Source organism: Belonocnema kinseyi, chromosome 9 (assembly GCF_010883055.1).
Source record: "Belonocnema kinseyi isolate 2016_QV_RU_SX_M_011 chromosome 9, B_treatae_v1, whole genome shotgun sequence".
NCBI lineage: Eukaryota > Metazoa > Arthropoda > Insecta > Hymenoptera > Cynipidae > Belonocnema > Belonocnema kinseyi.
In genome coordinates, this window is record NC_046665.1 from 3,447,996 (window position 1) to 3,454,344 (window position 6,349).

The 6,349-nt window shown below is 30.4% G+C and overlaps 1 protein-coding gene across 4 annotated transcripts in view; it reads right to left on the minus strand.

Moving 5' to 3' along the window:
- LOC117180926 (acetylcholine receptor subunit beta-like 2) overlaps positions 1-5,957 on the minus strand; it is a 562,005-nt gene extending 556,048 nt beyond the window's left edge. For 3 of the 4 annotated variants that reach the window (XM_033373559.1, XM_033373558.1, XM_033373563.1), the window contains exon 1: positions 5,696-5,957. The gene's annotated coding sequence lies outside the window, so the exon portion shown is untranslated. The remainder of the gene's footprint in view (positions 1-5,695) is intronic. The other variant, XM_033373561.1, reaches the window with a different exon arrangement.
- Positions 5,958-6,349: the final 392 nt, after the last annotated feature.

Sequence of the window (6,349 nt, forward strand, 5' to 3'; positions counted from 1 at the left end):
AATACGCCAATAAGCACAAATGGTAAGTTCCGACAGTGCCTACAAGTGTGCCTACTGGCCGCTAAATGGCAATACCGGTTTCATATGTATACACCTGGTATATGGTGCTTATCAGCATTATACAAAGAGAAAATAACTATAACAAATAATAAATTGTTAAAACAATTATGTCCGTGCACTTTCATCAATTATTACCTGACTTTAATTAAAAAGTTTTACAACAAACTTGCAATGATTTGAACCATTATTTATGTCAAATTAACATTATTATTGCCTCACTCTAACTGAAAAGTTGAAAAATGCGAGAGTTATTGTCGAGAGTTATTTAAACATGTACTTATAAACAAAAAGTTAAGCTTTATGTATTAGAAACAATTTGGTTTTAAAAAAAGGCAAAGAATTATAAGTAGAGACAAAAACTCGCAAAGCCCCATTCTTTAATTATAGGTTTTGCGGCACCCTATAAAACAGAATTATGGTTTAATATTTAAAAAGTAATTATTTAATCGTATTTTATGACTGTAAACTCAAAATTTCAGTTTTGACTCGAATTCACGTAATATTGACAATTCTGGATGTGACCCCCGTGACCCCTCAAATAAGTCACACACATGCAAAGTGTGACAGGTTGTTTTTCCATTAAAATATTCATTATCACATGCACGCAATGTTATTTATTTTATCTGCTGTAAACCACAGTATTTTGAAATCATAACGGTTGCATTTCATATTGGAAAGGCGCTCACAGTTAATTTAAAATTGAGCATCTATACAAGTTTTAACTTTTTAGATTCTGTATGCATATCTTTCCCCTAGACTTATTTCTTCCAATGAATCACACGCATGCAAAGTATGATTGAGATAATTTTTTTATAAGCATGCTGCAGATTTCATACTGGCTAAGAAAGTCTTCAGTTTTCAAAATACTCTTCTAGCCCGAAAACTATTTAGGTGTCAAATAGTTTTTTACTTTGGCGTGGTAAGGGGGCTAGGTGGCACTAGTCAAAAGGCGTACATATTGTAAACACAATATATCTATTCAAAATTGTAAAAGCAGCTCGAGAAGTATGCCAGGACAAAAAAGTATGGCGGCAAATAGTTATTAATAAGAGTGTCAGTAGAGTGAATGACGCCTAAAAAAAAATACCTTGGATACTAATGGACCCAAGTGGGGAACCTTACATAACGACTTTGTGAGGATCTTCACTTAAGGTGATTTCTAGAGAGATTAATCAGCAACCTGGGTCGGATCAGTGTTGCAGAACGAACGTGTTATTTAAATAAATAACATGTGAATTCTGGATCACTCTACAAATTTTATAACCCTTTCTCACATTATTCCTTTCCCCTCCGAATGACTCACGCCTTCCCCGAAAGGGAAATGGCGCAGATGGGCTCTTGTATTCGTACGTTTAAGGGCATGTGATACTTTGTCATGTGGTCAATCGGGTATAGTTCCGACGGCTTTTTTCCACAAAAATGAAAATTTTTAAAAACTGAATTCGGAGATGCTATAAAATATCATAACGGACGTCCCCGGACTCTTTTTTCAGGGATAATAACAAAAAAATGTTATTGTGCTAATTACCAAATGTTATGCATGTGTATTATTTTGTGGTTAGGGTGATTTTTAGCTCTCTGTCATTCCCATAATGTAGGTATCTATCGTACCGATTCTGTCGGTAAGCACTCTAGAATAATTATGGTGTAATCATGGACATAGGAAACACATGACTAGGCATGTCATCCTAACTTGGGCGAGCGGGGTTGAATCCACGGGACGGGGGAGAATTCCATGAGTGGGGAGAGCCGCCATCTTAGGACATGCCATTTGATTATGCCATGTTTGTCGCGGGACATCAAAAGGTGGCGGACCTCCCCCCTCATTGCACCACCCCCGCAATGGCATGCTTAGTCCCTTGTTTCCTATGTCCATGGGTGTGATAAAATATCTTACCAGCGTAGCTGGTAATGTAGATAGATAAATTTTGAAATTTTCGGTGTAGAGGGCATACGAAACAGCATGAAACTTTGAAACTAATGTTCAATTTTTCGCCACTGGGAAATTATTTATGAAATAAACTTTTTTGATTGCCTGCAAACAAGGTTAGTTCCGGGAGATTAGTTACTATGTTTATTTGTAAGTCTAAAGTTTTCGGCCAAAAATATTGTGTAGTTTGGAAGTAACGCACAAGAAAATTGTAACATACATAATCTCCAAATATACACACGTTGTTAGCAATTTCCAAATTTTTTTTGAAAAAACAATATATTAAAGTGTGCGGGTAGAAAAAAAGCTGTCGGAACCTAAAACTGGTTGAATCGATACTAATTCCTAAGCGCTATGCAAATTAATCAGATTTTGCTAAATTAAAACTTCTGTGAATTAAACCAAAAAAAAGTGTGTGGGGACGTCCGTTATCATGGTTGCTATCATGTCTCAAATTTTTGAGACAAAATATTGATTATTAAAGAAAAGAGCCGTCGGAACCTAAAACTGGTAAAATCGATAATTTTCTAAGTATCAGATGCCCTTAATGCATACAATTCAACTTAATTTTTTTAAACATTATAAATACTATAAATTAAATCAAAAACTGTTGTTTAAACATTTGAGGAATTACAACCATAAATTGTAACTTACATTTTTTTTCTATTTGTTTTTAAAGAAAGTTCTCAAAGCACCTACAGCTTTGACGATTACATTCTCATTCTGAAACTCGCGCTTCGCGCTCGATAACTTGTGTCCAATTAAAAAATTTCATCAAAATAATTTGTAAATCTTATTAAAATCAACTAAAAACAACGCTTTAAACTTATGGATCTCTTAAGAACCCAAAATTGCATATTTTTAAAAATGATTTAACTTTTGGAACTTTTGTCTAATTAAGAAATTTCATGATAATAGTTTCGAAAAACATATTTTATATCTAGTAGAAATTTGCATTGATATTTTTTGACTCATTAAAAAACTTTTTTTTCCTTTCTTTGAAAATTTTCAAAATGTTGAAAATCACATAACTTTTTGACGTTTCATCGAATTTAAAAAATCAAAAATATACTTTTTGATTTTTTGTCTGATCGAAAAATTGAACTGACATAATATAATAATATGACATAATATTTATATAGCCTTACAGGCTATATAAAGATTCTACTAAATATAACATAAGAATCTCTTAAAATTCGTAATTTTGAAAATAATGAAACTTTTTTTTAAAATTTTGTCGTTATCGAAAAATGTTATGGGTGTGATTTTCAAATACATTTAATATCTATGAAAATTGTCCCTTAAAATTCATTTATCTATCAGCAAAGCAGTTCTATCTATTTTTTAATTATGAAAATTAATCATATAACTGATTTTCGGATTCTGTGCGTGCCGAAACGTAAAGATCCCTCTGAATGATCCTGCTCCTCGTATCGGTGATCCCATTTGAGTGCTTCAGTCCTTGGAATAAAATAAATTCCGGGACGGAAATGAGCCATAAGTTTGCTTGGAATATATTGCAATTAAGTTAGTTCGCTTTTGTTAAAAATGGATGTTTTCAACCAAAAATGAAGAACTTTAAAAAATTTCCAGGATTTTCAAAGATTTCGAAGGGTGTGCAAAATTTTATGAAAGTTAAAAAATTCACAGGGCTTTTTAATGAATTTCAATATTGGAAAATGATTCCAAAGGATTTTAAAAGTTATTTTTAAAATTCAGAGTTTTTTTTAAAGAGCTTTAATAAATTGAAAGGAATTTCAAAAGAATGTAAGGGTTTCGAAATATTTGAAAGTATTTAAAAATATTCCAAGGTATTTTCAATTGAATGTAGTAACTTAATGGGGATTTAAAGATTTTTAATATTTTAGGCTATTTTTAAAAACTCCAAGGCATTTTTAAGAAATTTCAAGGGATTTCACAGAATGTGTACAGTTCTACGAAAGTTAAAAAACTTCCAAGCAATTTTAAATTGGTTTAAATAATTTTAAGGGATCAAGCTCTCAAAATGTTTAAATAAATTTTTTAGGATTGCAGGAAATATCAGATTTCATTAAATTTGAAAGGATTTTGGAATGTCCAAAAGTTCTTATTAATTTAACCTGAGTTTATTTGATTCATCTGAATTCTTCAAATTCACACAATTCTATTCAATGACATTTTTGCTTTTCATTATATTCTTTCAAATATCCTTAGATTTTTCTAAATTTTTGAAAATATTTTTAAATTGTTTTCAGTTCACAATAACTGAGTTCTCCTCGTGTTTCTTAAACTCCCTTTAAAATTAATTTTATTGAAATCAATGGAATTTTAAACATTTTTTCCAATTTTGTTAAATTCATCACAATTCAACTTGAATTTTTGTAAGTCTTATAAATCGAATGAAGGTAGCAACTTGACTGGAATTTACTTCTAGCTGCAGTAAAATTCCAATTTTCTTTATTTTAATCAGTTGGGTCAGTTTAAAAAAGTGATCTCTACTTTATCTATCATCGCAGACTTTCCAGACTATCTCAGTTTACACTAATTAAATCATAATTTTTATTGCATTTTGAAATATTTTTGTATTTATTAGGAAATTAAACTAGTTGTTTGAAAATTTATTCACTTTGTGAAAAATTTACCTTTTTGGTAGAAAATTAATCTTTATGGTTGAAAATTACTTAATTCTACCTAAATTTTGAATGTACATTTTCGGTTGAAAATTGATATTTTCTTGTTAGGCATTTAATAATTTGGATAAAATTTTTTTTCTTTAAAATTCTTCTTTTCGGTTAAAAATTCCAGTATTACGCTTCAGTATGAACCTTTTTTTTAATTCATCTATTAGGTTGGATACAATTCATCGATTAAAAGTTAAACTTTTTTGTTGAAAATTAATTTGTTTTGTTTGAATATTCAGTTTTTTTATTGAAAATCAATTTCTTTAGTAGACACATGAGCTAATTGATCGAAAACTTTTGTATGACAAGGAATTTTTGCCGAAAATGTATATGCCTGAAGTTCTAAACGTTCAAATGAACGAAATATTTTTTGACATTTCTATTTTACCCATAAATGTTGTTCCAACTGAAATTTTAATCATGCATTATAATTCTTTTTCAATAATAATTTATTTACAGGTTAAATTTAGAAATATTTTAGCACTTTTCCTGGTTTACAAAGTTATCAGTAAAAAATGTTGTTCATTTGGACGTTCGGTGGAATATTCTCTTATTCAAAAATTTTGCTAAAGGAACATTTTATATATAGAAACGTTTTTTGTTGTGCCATTTTGTGCTGTGTTATTCAGCTCTGGTTTTATAATAAAATCGGTTTCAGAAAGAATTACATCATGCAAGAAAATGAAGACCAAAGACGCAATTAACGAAATCCCTGCTATTGACGCTAATGGGCATGCGGAAGACGCTAATGAGGAAAGTTCAAAGTTCAAGCGGCAGCGAAAAATTAAATTAAATCGAAGTCGGTGATATTCATTTTTTGTAATGTAGACCCTGCAGGGCTATTATGAGTAAGACAGTATAAATATCAGGTGTATTTTTACAAAATGAACTGTATAATCGCAATACCTAAAAGTGAAATACAAACTGAAGGCAGTTTTTATTTTTCCCCGTAAAAACGCTTCTTTAGGAGCATTAAATATTAAGTCCCTCTCTGAAAGTGGTAAAATTACAAGAAATATTTTTTACAGTGATGGATCAAAAATACCATTTTGGAGTTTAGTTCGCCGGCTTTCTTAAATTAGGATTAACATCCATGTTAATCCTAATCCATCTTTGGGTCCCTCTTAAAATTAAAAAACACAACACGCACTAACACTGAAAAACAGGAAAACAATGCAATACTGCACGATTAAATAGTTGCACCCGACGAAAACAACTATTCACTTCGGACTTAACGAAACTCACGAAAACTTAACAAATCGAGTTTGTTTTGAAAACACGCGTTACAACCGGCAATTGAGCGCTCGTGTGCTCCGCGGTCAACTTTGTAGCCCGCGTTAATCGTCCTCAAAGCCGTAACTTGCGTTTCAAGCGCCCGAAGCGATTTGCAAATTTCGTATTACATACATTATGAGCATTACATTAAAAATGAAATAAGTATTCAGTTACTAAAAAATATCATATTATTTAATTTAATCATTTCCTATCTATTTAATTATTTTTACTAATTTATGCATTTAAAATTGTGTACACTAATTAAAAAGAATATAACCATTTGTATTACATGTATATTTTAAAATATTTAACATTTATTTATCGACCAATCGTAATTCCAATAGTTTCGACAAAAAAGATTAATTTTCTACAAAGAAAGACGTGTATTTAATCAAATACAAAAATTATCATCTAAAAAACATCA